General features: G+C 44.6%; 1 protein-coding gene across 2 annotated transcripts in view; it reads right to left on the bottom strand.

The window, feature by feature from the left end:
- The window catches only part of LOC137371845 (anion exchange protein 3-like), a 562,339-nt gene extending 549,046 nt beyond the window's left edge, over positions 1-13,293 (bottom strand). For both annotated transcript variants that reach the window (XM_068034785.1, XM_068034787.1), the window contains exon 1: positions 13,251-13,293. The gene's annotated coding sequence lies outside the window, so the exon portion shown is untranslated. The remainder of the gene's footprint in view (positions 1-13,250) is intronic.
- Between the last annotated feature and the right edge of the window lie 956 nt (positions 13,294-14,249).

The following is a 14,249-nucleotide window of genomic DNA, read 5'->3' as shown; positions in this document are numbered from 1 at the left end:
GCTTTAGGTCTCGTATTGGCCCTTCAACATTTTGAAGTATATGGTGACATTGGGCCAAGGGGACAATAACAGTTTATATTGATCATAATCCATTACCGTTTCTAGAAAAGTTCAAAACCAAGAGTGTCAGATTATTTTGGTGGAGTTTAATGTTACAACCATTTACCCTAAAGATTGCACATGTAGCAGGAAAGAGCAATGTAATTGTTGATGCGCTGTCCAGAATTTAAATAAAGTGTATAATGGAGGCAAACAACTCAGAGCTATAAGATAGGAGTCAGTGATTCTGAAGATGCAAATGTACCAGGCAGCTGTTAACATCTGGGAATAACGGAAGGCCCAGGTGGCTCTGTGAAACCAGATTTCTGGACTTTTCATATTGAATAGAACAACAAACTATTGACTTTTGAATCCAGATAAATTTCACAGACTTTGTGAAGGCAGACAGGCTATAAGAAGGAAGGCAACCAGTGGTGGCAGCCTCGAGAGAGAGAGAGAGAGAGAGAGAGAGGGAACGCCTGCTCTCAGAAGCCTGACACAGCGGAAACCTGCGAAGATTGGAAACTGTTTTGAAAGTTGAAGTTTGTGGAGAAGTAAAAGCCCAACAGGATCACCAAGAATCACCTTTTTCATGAACGTCCAGGTCAAAAGTGCTCAGAAAACACCGATTTTGAAAAGGTTTGGGAGATCCAACCCATTGCAAATGGGAGGAGTTTGGAACTTTTAACCGCAAAGATTTTGCCACTATTGTAAAGTAGGAAATATCCCTTAGCACACAGCAAGCTCCCACAAACAAGAATAAGTGATGGCCAGATACTTTCAAGCAGGTTTGTTGTGGGATGATACCCAGGACAACCTGCATACTCTTCTTTGGGATCTTTTACACCAAACTGAAAGGACAGATAGGATCTTGGTTTACCGTCTCATCTGAAAGAGGACCAGAGATATTACGCACCAGAGACCAAGTTCGGTGCCCATCCCTCTCTCTGGTCTACTTTGAAAAGTGGTAAATGCTACAATATTAGTTTGTTGTGTGAAGATTAAATCTGACAGTAAGGTTTATTTACAAGTAAAAGAATTATACAGAAGCAGGGAAATACAGCAAGATATGGCAAATAAACTTTGTAATAAACAATATGAAGTCTGAGTTTATAACTGTCCTTTTAGGGTTTGATCTTGCCTCTGTTGCAATGTTTTGTGATCATTTACTCCACGGATATCCTCTTAGCCAGGAACTAAAGATTTAGGGAGGATTGACAACTCTTACACATTTTTCTGGCACTCCAGAGGCAGATCTTATCACCTAAAGATCAAAGATGCTCTTTAGAGTTCTGGGTCTCGCGCACGCCAAGGCCCAGAGCAATGTAAGTTTGAAGTTTGGCGAGAGTGCAGCATCCTTAATGGATTAGCTTATGAGGTTATGAATTTTTCTACATCTGATAGTCTGCAAACTCGTATGCATTAAACATCTCAAAGGATATCAAGTATTCGTCCAACACAATTAGCATTTCAGTACAATCAACAGTATCAAACTAAGGAAGCCAGCAAGGCTAGATGGTTCCCTAGGCAAATGTGGATATCTCTGGACAGATTTGTGTATTGATTATCCTTAGGACGCAGAGCTAAAGAGCCATTGTGTCTCACCTACTGCTAACAAAGACGCATTTAACTCTACATTATATATGTAAAGACATATAAAATGATTTTTTTAAATCTTTCATGGGATGTGGGCATCACTGGCAAGGCCAGCGTTTGTTGCCCAACCCTAATTGCCCTCCACAACTCAGTGGCTTGCTAGATCATTTCAGAGGGCAGTTAAGAGTCAACCACATTGCTGTGGGTCTGGAGTCACATGTCAGCCAGGCCAGGTAAGGATGGCAGATTTCCTTCTCTAAAGGACAGTCGTGAACCAGACATTTTTTTTTTTACGACGATAAATACATACGAACATATGAATTAGGAGCAGGAGTAGGCCACTCAGCCCTTCGAGCCTGCTCCACCATTCCAAAACATCATGGCTGATCTGATTGTGACCTCAACTCCACATTCCTGCCTATTCCCAATAACCTTTAACCCTCTTGCTTAACAAGAATCTATCTACTTCTGCCTCAAAAATATTGAAAGACTCTGCTTGCATCACCTTTTGAGGAAGAGAATTCCAAAGACTCATGACCCTCTAAGAGAAGAAATTTCTCCTCATCTCTGTCTTAAATGGGCGACCCCCTATTTTTAAACAGTGACCCCTAGTTTTAGATTTTCCTACAAGAGGAAACATCCTTTCCACATCCACCCTGTCAAGACCCTTCAGAATCTTATATGTTTCAATCACGTCACCTCTTACTCTTCTAAACGCCAGCAGATACAAGCCAAGCCTGTCCAATCTTTCCTCATAAGACAACCCGCCCAATCCAGGTATTAGTCTAGTAAACCTTCTGTGAACTGCTTCCAACATATTTACATCCTTCCTTAAATAAGGAGACCAAAACTATACACAGTACCCAAGATGTGGTCTCACCAATGCTCCATATAATTGAAGCATAACCTCCCTACTTTTGTATTCAATTCTTCTTGCAATAATTGATAACATTCTATTAGCTTTCCTAATTACATGCTGTACCTACATACTAACCTTTTGGGATTCATGCACTAGGAAACCCAAATCCCTCTGCATCGCACAGCTCTGCAATCTCTCACCATTTAGATAATATGCTTCTTTTTTATTCTTCCTGCCAAAATAGACAATTTCACACTTTCCCACATTATATTCCATTTGCCAAATGTTTGCCCGATCACTTAACCTATCTATAACCCTTTGTAGCCTCCTTATGTCCTCCTCACAACTTACTTTCCTACCTATCTTTAGTTTAGTTTAGAGATACAGCACTGAAACAGGCCCTTCAGCCCACCGCGTCTGTGCCCACCATCAACCACCCATTTTATACTAATCCTACACTAATCCCATATTCCTACCACATCCCCACCTGTCCCTATATTTTCCCTACCACCTACCTATACTAGGGGCAATTTATAATGACCAATTTACCTACCAACCTGCAAGTCTTTTAGATTGTGGGAGGAAACCGGAGCACCTGGAGAAAACCCACGCAGACACAGGGAGAACTTGCAAACTCCACACAGACAGTACCCAGAATTGAACCCGGGTCGCTGGAGCTGTGAGGCTGCGGTGCTAACCACTGCGCCACTGTGCCGCCCTTTGTGCCATCAGCAACTTTAGCAACCATACCTTTGGTCCCTTCATCTAAGTCATTTATATAAATTGTATAAAGTTGAACCCCAGTACAGATCCCTGTGGCACACCACTCATTACATCTTGCCAACAAAAAATGACCCATTTATGCCTACTCTCTTACCTGTGAGCTAGCCAATCTTCTATCCATGCCAATATGTTACCCCCTACACCACGAGCTCTTATTTTCTGCAATAACCTTTGATGTGGCACCTTATCAAATGCCTTCTGGAAATCTAAGTACAGTACATCCACCGGTTCCCCTTTATCAACAGCACATGTTACTTCTTCAAAGAACTCAAATAAATTGGATAAACATGAATTCCCTTTCACATAGCCATGTTGACTCTGCCTGATTACCTTGAATTTTTTTTAACTGCCCTGACATAATGTCTTTAATAGTAGCTTCTAACATTTTCCCTATGATTGGAAATTGCTGGAATGTGAAATTACTGGAATGTGAAATATCTCTTTGATCTGTGTTAGAGACAGAATTGTACTTCAGTTTGTTAGTGATGTCAGGCGTGACTCAGCGGGAAGCACTCTTGCCTCCAAGACCGGAATTCATGGTTTCACGTTCCAATACGGTGGCTTTAGCACGTAATCTAGGATAAGACTGCGAGCCCCTTCCGCCTCCTCGGGTGGACATAAAAGATCCCATGGCACTATTTTGAAGAAGACCAAGGGAGTTTCTCACTGTTGTCCTGCACCAATATTTATCCCTCAAGCAACATCACTTAAAAAAAATTACAGGGTCATTACCACATTGCTGCTTGTGGGAGCTTGCTGTGCACAAATTAGCTGCTGCGTTTCCTACATTACAACAATGATTACATTTCAGAAGTACTAAATTAGCTGTAAAGCACTTTGGGACATTCTGAAGTTGTGACAGGCGCTACAGAAATGCAAGTTCTTTCATTTGTTTTCTAGGCAAAACCACTGAGTTGGAGAGGAAAGGGAAGAAATGATGTGAACATAATTCCCCCAAAAGTGACAACATGGAAACTCCCATCAGTCTATGAGGATCTTGGTGAAAGCAGGAACAGTAACATGATGTGGGCTCCACATTGCTGCTGTTGGAAATCCGTTGAAGTTGAAATCAGGGAGCTCCTTCCCCACCCCACTCCCTTCCTACCCCACTTCCACCCCAACCCCTTCCCACCCCAAACCCACCCTGCCCCCACCCCATCCAAATTGGTGACACGACTGAGGTCATTAAATCTATGAAAGGACACGATACAGTAGATGTGGAGATTTACTTATTTATTTAGAGATACAGCACTGAAACAGGCCCTTCGGCCCACCGAGTCTGTGCCGACCAAGAACCACCCATTTATACTAACCCTACAGTAATCCCATATTCCCTACCACCTACCTACACTAGGGGCAATTTACAATGGCCAATTTACCTATCAACCTACAAGTCTTTGGCGGTGGGAGGAAACCGGAGCACCCGACGGAAACCCACGCGGTCACAGGGAGAACTTGCAAACTCCGCTCAGGCAGTACCCAGAATTGAACCCGGGTCCCTGGAGCTGTGAGGCTGAGATGTTCCCACCTGTGGGGGAGTCCAGAACTTGGGGTCATAAATATAAGATAGTCACTAATAAATCCAATAGAGAATTCAAAAGAAACTTCTTTACCCAGAGAGTGGGGAGAATGTGGAACTCGCTACCCCAGGGACTGGCTGAGGTGAATGGTATAGATACATTTAAGGGGAAGCTGGATAAACACATGAGGAAGAAAGGAATAGAAGGTTATGCTGATAGGGTGGGAGGAGGCTCGTGTGGGGCATAAATGCCAGCCTAGGCCAGTTGGGCCGAATGGCCTGTTTCTGTGCTGTAAATTCTATGTGATTCTCTGTAATTCTAGATCCCCCAGTGAATTTGATGGTGTTCATAGCATGGGCCCCACCCTCCAACAGCTCCTCTGTAATTAATTACACACTGGGTTCCACCGACTAAAGTAGGCACTGAACATCAAACATGGGACTGACAGTGCAAGCATAATTGGGCAGAGCCAGCATGGGTTTGTAAAAGGCAGATTGAGCTTGCCTAATCTAATTGTTTTTTTGGATGAAGAAACAGAGAAGATTGGTGAAGAGAATGCAGTGGATGTTGTTTATATGGATTTAAAGAAAGTGTTTGACAAAGTACCACATAAAAGGCTGGCTAGCAAAATTGAGGCTCAGGATAAAAAAAGGCTCAAGGATAGAAAACAGGAAGTCATGGTAAATGGTTGTTTTTTCAGACTGGAGGATAGTAGACAGTGGTGTTCCCCAAGGGTCAGTGCTAGGACCACTGCTTTTTTGATATATATAAATGACTTGGATATTGGAATACAGAGTAAAATTTTAAAATTTCCTGATGGTACCAAACGTGGAGGAGTGGCAAACAGGGAGGATGATAGGAACTGCCTGCAACAGGACGTAGATAGGCTAGCAGAATGGGCAGAGTGGTGGCAGATAGAATTTAATAGAGAAATGTGAGTTGATGCATTTTGGTAAAAGGGTTAGGGTGAGGCAATATCGACTAAATCACACATTTTCCAAGAGTGTGCAGGGACAGAGGGACCCGTGTATTGATTTTTGAAGATGGCAGGACATATTGAGTGGTTAGCAAAGCATATGGGATCTTGGGTTTCAAAAATAGAGGCATTGAGTACAAAAGCAGGGAAGTTATGCTGAATCTGTATAAAGCTCTGGTTAGGCCCCAACTAGAGTATTGTGTCCACACCTTTGGAGGATGTGAGGGTCCTCAAGAGGGTGCAGAGGAGATTTACCAGAATGGTTCCAGGGATGAGGGATTTTGGTTACAAGGTTAGGTTGGAAAAGCTGGGGTTGTTCTCCTAGGAGCAAAGGAAATTGAGGGGGGGATTTAATAGAGGTGTACAAGATTATATTATGTATTATTATTATTGTACAAGATTATGACGGGATTTGGATAAGGTAGACAAAGAAAAGCTGTTCCCAGTAACTGATGGTACAAGGACTAGGGGACACAGGTTTAAGGTTTTGGGCCGGAGATGCAGGGGGGGATTTGAGGAAGAACTATTTAACGCAGCAAGTGGTAATGACCTGGAACTCACAGGGCTAGGGGAAAGAGAGCCGGGGAATGGGACTGATTGGATTGCTCTACAAAGAGCCAGCATGGACGGTGGGCTGAATGGCCTCCTTCTGTGCCATTATGACTCCATCACTCCAAGTAGGAGCTGGAATAGGCAAGTTGGCCCTTTGACCCTCCTCCACCATGCAATAAGATCATGGCTGATTTTTTTTTTACCTCAAATCCACTTTCCTGCCCTATCCCCAGATTCCTTGATTCCCAAATGGTCCAGTGCTGCTCAGGCTGGAGTTTTTACACCACTGGGGCGTGAGGAGTGGGGAGTAAATCAGCAGAGGTCCCCCCCACACCTGATCAACGTCCTGCGGGATGATATGAACCGCCTGCCTGTCCCCAATGTTAGGTGAGTCTGGCTCAGGCTGTGATGCCCTTTGTGGCAAAACAGCCTGGTGAGAGTCTAGGCTTCCACACAGGCAGAGGCCTCAGCAACGATCACAGCTCCCTCTGGATCAGGACTGGTTCTCCCCCACATTCCCTCTCGCCAATATCTTAAATAAAATCAGCCCCCTTTCTCCTGTCCTGCTCCCAGAGAACGTTCCGTATCTTCAGAGTGGGTATCAGGTGGGCAAAGAAACAAAACAAAGGAAAATTAAGGGAATTTGATGGGATTATAATAATCCCAGTTGATCAGAAAGGCCGACGCCAAAATTCTGACAGTCTGTCCCCGTCGACAGCTGGCCTCAGCTTTCAGATAAACAGCGTGACATTAGTGCTTCAAACATAGAAACGGCTCCAAGAACTAATTGTTACAGTAAGGGATTAAAATCCTCTCTCTTTGAAGACACATGCCCAATTACACTGCGTCACCCAGCTCCCCTACAGTGGGCTCATTACCTCATGTTCCACTGAATTATGCAGACTTGGGTTCCAGCATGACAGCTGTCAGCCATGGCTCAGCGGGTAGCACTCCCATCTCTGAGTCAGAAGGTCGGGGGTCCAAGTCCTGCTCCAGAGACTAGAGCACTCAGTCTGACCTGACGCTTTAGAGTCAGGCCTGGTCAGGACAAGGGAGCTGGTCAGTTTGAAAAGCAAGTCATGTTGGGGCAAAAGAGCTCGACACTTCAGGCTCGGGCCAGCGACTTTGATGTAATTCTCACAGAGTGATGTTCATCAAACTCTGAGGAAAGTTGGTGAGTTGTGGGACTGCAATTCCCTGCCACCTTGGGAGTCTCTCTGCCTGGTTTGAAGAGTCAGCACGCCTCATCCAGTGAATCCCATTGTAAATATACACAAGTGATGGTTGATGACACGACTGGCCTAAGCTACGATGCCTCCACAGTCAAATAGCTAGTCAATACTCCCTGCCTAATCATTTGAATGAGGTGCAGGAAACTCTACACCAGCCAAGAGTGAGGAAGGGATAGGAATCAGCAGAAAAAAAAGTTGGCCACTTCATTTCTCCAACCATGCACCATTCTACATGCAATCTACATTTAACAGCTTTTGTCCTTTCCTCTCTCTCTCCTGCCTGTACTGATTCATGCTGGAGTACAGTCATTCCTCCCAACACCAACCCCAAACTTCCTGGCAAACAGGCTGGCACTTCCCATTCCCATTGGGTATTCAATCATATCTTGAATGTTAAGATAAACAGACAATAAAATAATTGCATTTCTGTAGCGCCTTTCATGACTTCAGGACACCCCCAAAGTGCTTTACAGCCAATGAAGTTCTTTTTTGAAGGGTAGTCACTGTTGTAATGTAGGAAAATGCAGCAGCCAATTTGTGCACAGAAAGCTCCCACAAACAGCAATGTGACAATGACCAGTCAATCTTACAGAATTGTTACAGTGCAGAAGGAGGCCATTCAGCCCATTGTTACTGCACCAGCTCTCTGAAAGAGCAATTCAACTAGTGGCTTCACTCCCCTGCCTTCTCCCCGTAACCCTGTACATTCTTCCTTTGCATATAACAGTCTAATTCCCTTTTTGAATGCTTCAATTGAACCTGCCTCCACCACACTCTCAGGCAGCGGATTCCAGACCTTGACCAGTCCCTGCGTGAAAAAGTTTCTCCTCATGCCACTTCTGCTTCTCTTACCAAATATTTTTAATCTGTGCCCTCTCATTCTCAATCCTTTCACCAGTGGGAACAGTTTCTCTCCATCTACTCTGTCCAGACCCCTCATGATTTTGAATACATCTATTGAATCTCCTCTCAGCTTTCTCTTCTCCAAGGAAAACAGTCCCAACTTCTCCAATCTATCTTCATAACTGAAATTCCTCATTCCTGGAACCATTCTCGTGAATCTTTTCTGTACTCTCTCCAATGTCCTCACGTCTTTCCTCAAGTGCGGTGCCCAGAACTGGACGCAATACTCCAGCTGAGGCCGAACTAGTGCCTTATACAAATTCACCATAACGTCCTTGCTCTTGTACTCTGTGCCTCTATTAATAAAGCGCAGGACACTGTATACTTTATTAACCGCTGTCTCAACCTGTCCTGTCATCTTTAATGACTTATGCACATATACCCCCAGGTCCCTCTGTTCCTGCACCCACTTTAGAATTGTACCCTTTATTTTATATTGTCTCTTCATGTTCTTCCTACCAAAAAGAATCACTTCACATTTCTCTGCATTGAAATTCATCTGCCACCTGTCTGCCCATTCCACCAACTTGTCTATATCCTCCTCACAGTTCACAATGCTTCCAAGTTTTGTATCATCCGCAAACTTTGAAATTGTGCCTTGTACACCAAGGTCTAGGTCATTAATATATATTAGGAAGAGCAAGGGTCCCAACACTGACCCCTGGGGAACTCCACTACAAACCTTCCTCCAGCCCAAAAAACCATCCATTAACCATTACTCTCTGTTTCCTGTCACACAGCCCATTCTGTATCCATGTTGCTACTGTCCCTTTTATTCCAGGAGCTATAACTTTGCTAACAAGTCTGTTGTGTGGCACTGTATCAAATGTCTTCTGAAAGTCCATATACACCACATCAACTGCACTGTCTCCATCAACCCTCTCTGTTACCTCTTCAAAAAAACTCCAGCAAGTTAGTTAAACATGATTTTCCTTTAAGAAATCCATGCTGGCTTTCTTTAACTAACCTGCATTTGTCCATGTGACTATTAATTTTGTCCCGAATTATTCCTTTTAGAATTTTCCCCACCACCGAAGTTAAACTGACTGGCCTGTAACTGCTGGGCTTATCTTTACACCCTTTTTTTATTATTTAGTGCTATTGTTTGAGGGTGAAATATTGGCCCAGTCACTGCGGAGTAAAGGCCTGCTCAGGTCTACAAATGAAACCGGACCCGAGCCCGACAGAACCACATCCGACCTGAGCCCGACCCAGCCCGAGTCCTTTAATTTTTTTTTTTTTTACACGCCCGACCTGACCCATGAATCTCCTTCATCCGCTCCGGCAGCAGGCTATTCCTGCAGATGGAGTTGTGGGCAATCATGGGTATGCCTGATCCCATGACTTCCCAGAAGCAGCAGTGTCCAGCCCGACCCGACCCGAGCCCAAATGCTGGACTCGGAATATAGACCCGAACCCGACACATGTAGCCGGGTCTAGTCGGGTTCAGGTTGGGTAGCCAGGCTTTACCCCGGTTCAATGTCTCATCTGAAAGATGGCACCTCTGACAGTGCAGCACTCCCTCAGTGTTGCACTGGGGGCTTCAGCCTGGATTCTACACTCAAGCCTCTGGAGTGGGATTTGAACCTATAACTTTCTGACACAGAGGCAAGAGTGTTACCCACTGAGACATGGCCAAAAAGGAAAGCATATGATATCCAGGAGCCACAGCAACCGAAGAAGGATTCGTGTTGACTGTTTATTCCTCTCTCTGACTAGATGGCAGTACAACAAAGCTCTCTCCTTGTCTTCCGAGATACACACCAACCAGGAATCAAAACCGGGAGTCTTCCTGCCTCATGGGGCTGTGGGATACACACACTGCCTTTAACCAGCGAAATCTCCTGGCGAGGCTCTGTGTGGGTATGTTAGAAATCATGCTTTATTGCTTTCAATGTATTCGGAGAGGCCTTTTATCACTAAACTAACTGGGAGCTTGTAGCGGACACACACACACACACTCCTTGATATCCCTCCCCACTCACCATAGAATCTTACAGCACAGAAGGAGGCCAGTCAGCCCATCGTGCCTGTGCTGGCTCTTTGAAAGTGCTATGCAACTAGTCACACTCCCCCTGCTCTCTCCCCATGGCCCTGCAAATTTTTTCTCTTTCAAGCATTTATCCAAATTTTGCAGGGCTACAGGGAAAAGGCAGGGGACGGGGATTGGCTGAGTCGTTCTTGTAAAGTGCCAGTACAGGCACAAAAGGCTGAATGGCCTCCTTCTGTGCTGTAACCATTCTATAATTCTATAGGCTGCATTTTTGGGGGGGTTCTTGAATTCTCAGCACCAGGTCGAAAGTGGGAGGCGACTCCACTTGAGTGGGCAGCAGGGTAATGGGTCAGCTTCTTGCCGGCAGCAGCCAATTAAGAGGCTTCTTCCAGGGTTGCCATCCAATTGAGGATAGTGGCCCGGCCCCACATGCGCCCGCCCTAGTGATCGGGTGGGGGAGGGGCTGTGATGCATCAGCGGCGCCATTCCTGCCAGAGCGGCCATTGCCACTGTGGGGGGGCTCCCCTCTGTGGGTCACGGAGCGTCCACCAAGGAGGGACCCCCCTCCCTCCACCCCCCAGAATCCGCTAGGAGGCCTTCAGGGTTTGCCAGGTAGTCTCCCCACACAGTGGCAGGCCCTCCTCACACTGGCAAAATGCTTGTAGAAGTGGGAAGTGGTCCTTAATTGGCCATCAGGCTTCCCGCCACTGGCAACATGGGATGACGTCGGGCTCCCCTCTCGCCACCCAGCTGGTTCCAATAAGCCAGGTAAATTCAGCCCAATGACTCCAATTTCCTTTTGAAAATTACTCTTGAATCTGCTTCCACCGCCCTTTCAGGCAGCGCATTCCAGATCACAACAACTCACTGTGTAAAAAAAAAGATTCTCATCTCCCCCTCTGGTTCTTTTGCCAATCACCTTAAATCTGTGTCCTCTCATTAAACCATCTGTTCTCCTTGTCCAAACCACGCCCTCACTAATCAACCAAACAAAGAAACCATTAAGAAACGTTCTTTAAATAAAATTCCTTTCTAAATCAGAAGAGGTTGGTTTAATGGTAAATTAATTATTTCATTCGGGTAGTTTGGGGTCAGTCTGCCTTCACATACCTGTTCAGTAAATGTTTCCAGCACCCAGTATATGCATTGTTTTCCTGTCTCAGTAAAAAGTGGCTGCCTCCTTCACTCCCTGATTTTGATTCTATTTACTCCAATTGCACATGATGTCATCAATCACTAACAATTAAAGCCAACAGACCCAGAGCAGCCAGTTTACAACAACAACAATTTGTATTAAAAACAAGAAATGCTGGATTCACTCAGCAGGTCTGGCAGCATCTGTGGAAAGAGAAGCAGAGTTAACGTTTCGGGTCAGTGACCCTTAATCGGAACTGACCAGAAACGTTAACTCTGCTTCTCTTTCCACAGATGCTGCCAGACCTGCTGAGTGGTTCCAGCATTTCTTGTTTTTATTTCAGATTTCCAGCATCCGCAGTATTTTGCTATTATAACAATTTGTATTTATTTTGTGCCTTTAAAGTCACAAAACTTCCCAAGGTGCTTTGCAGGAGAGTTATCAAACAAAATTTAACACCAAGTCACATAAAGGGTTATCAGAACAGGGAAGTGTTGGGATTTAAGGAACAGAGAGAGGCGGAAAGGTTTAGGGAGGGAATTCTAGTGTTTAGGGCCTAGGTAGCTGAAGGCACGGAAAACAGCCTTTCGGAAGGATGTCAGGGCCTTGGAGATGGTGCGGGGGAGATTTACTGGAATGGTTCCAGGGATGAGGAACTTCAGTTAATGTGGAGAGACTGGAGAAGCTGGGATTGTTCTCTTTAGAGCAGAGAAGGTTAAGAGAAGATTTAATCGAGGTGTTCAAAATCATGAAGGGTTTAGAAAGAGTAAATAAGGAGAAACTGTTTCAATTGGCAAGAGGGTCAGTGACCACAGGATACAGATTTAAGATAATTAGCAAAGGAAGTTGACACAAGATGAGAATTTTTTTTTACACAGCGAGTTGTTGTGATCTGGAACGCGCTGCCTGAAAGGACGGTGGAAGCAGATTCAGTAGTAACTTTCAAAAGAGAATTGGATAAATACATGAAAGGGAAAAATTTGCAGGGCTTTGGGGAAAGAACGGGGAGTGGGACTAATTGGAAAGCTCTTTCAAAGAGCCAGTAGAGGCATGATGGGCTGAAAGGCCTCTTGCTGGGCTGCGTTTCTATAATTTAATCGGTCTGCCAATATGTAAAAGCATGAACAAAAACAGGAAAAAGGCTTCTGGCAGCAAGACGGGTTTTAGAAAGCCGACCTGGAGCCCGAAAGGATTGGGAATTAAGAGAAATCTCAGTGAACTCAATGTACATAATCGATTGCAATACAAAATTGCCGGTAGCTGGGAGAGAGCCCTGATGGAAGCAGTGAACAAATGAACTGATAATTAAAATAATAATTTAAAAAAAACAACGGTACATTTTATAGGAGAAATGCAAATAAATATTACAATGTTTGAGATTGCAGGAGGCAAGGAAAGTTGGTGTGGATTTTTAAAAAAATGATATTTGCAAACTGTGTTTTTTTTCCAATCTGCATCCCAGCCCCCTGCATGTTTTCTGTTTAATGCAGGTTCCAGGATTTCCCCTTAATCCGCCCTAGCTGCCTCTGCTCTTTGCAGGCTGCACTGTGCCGGGCTGCTTATGTACAGGTTCTTCCCACCATGACCGCCCCAGTGTCTGCGCTTCTCACCTGTAGTCCCAGGTTCCCCCCCCCCGCACCCCGGCCGCTGGCTCTCACCTACCTGTCACTGACCGAGCTTCGAGCTGCAAGGAGACCCCGGCAGGACAACAGGCTGAGCAGCGGAGCCATGCAACGAATGCAGCATCTCATCACGTGTGTGTGTGTGTGTGGCCTCCCACTCATCCCGAAATGACTGTAAAACCGGGAATAGTTCAGGGAATAACCCACTCTGACCTGGGAGCTACTGGAAAATCAAGATAAATTCTGATATTAACCCACACTGTCCTGGGAACTACTGTAAAATCATGGATAAATTCTGGGATTAACCCACACTGTCCTGGGAACTACTGTAAAATCATGGATAAATTCTGGGATTAACCCACTCTGTCCTGGGAACTACTGTAAAATCATGGATAAATTCTGATATTAACCCGCTCTGTCCTGGGAATGACTGTAAAATCATGGATAGATTCTGATATTAACCCACTCTGTCCTGGGAACTACTGTAAAATCAGTATAAATTCTGATATTAACCCACTCTGTCCTGGGAATGACTGTAAAATCAGGATAAATTCTGATATTAACCCACTCTGTCCTGGGAATGACTGTAAAATCAGGATAAATTCTGATATTAACCCACTCTGTCCTGAGAACTACTGTAAAATCATGAATAAATTCTGGGATTAACCCACTCTGTCCTGAGAACTACTGTAAAATCATGGATAGATTCTGATATTAACCCACTCTGTCCTGGGAACTACTGTAAAATCAGGATAAATTCTGGGATTAACCCACTCTGTCCTCGGAACTACTTGTAAAATCATGGATAAATTCTGATATTAACCCACACTGTCCTGGGAACTACTGTAAAATCAGGATAAATTCTGGGATTAACCCACTCTGTCCTGAGAACTACTGTAAAATCATGGATAAATTCTGATATTAACCCACTCTGTCCTGGGAATGACTGTAAAATCATGGATAGATTCTGATATTAACCCACTCTGTCCTGGGAACTACTGTAAAATCAGGATAAATTCTGGGATTAACCCACTCTGTC

The sequence above is a fragment of the Heterodontus francisci genome, chromosome 7 (assembly GCF_036365525.1).
Source record: "Heterodontus francisci isolate sHetFra1 chromosome 7, sHetFra1.hap1, whole genome shotgun sequence".
NCBI classification, from domain to species: domain Eukaryota; kingdom Metazoa; phylum Chordata; class Chondrichthyes; order Heterodontiformes; family Heterodontidae; genus Heterodontus; species Heterodontus francisci.
Note: the sequence above shows the minus strand (reverse complement) of the source record. Positions and strands in the feature narration are given on the sequence as shown.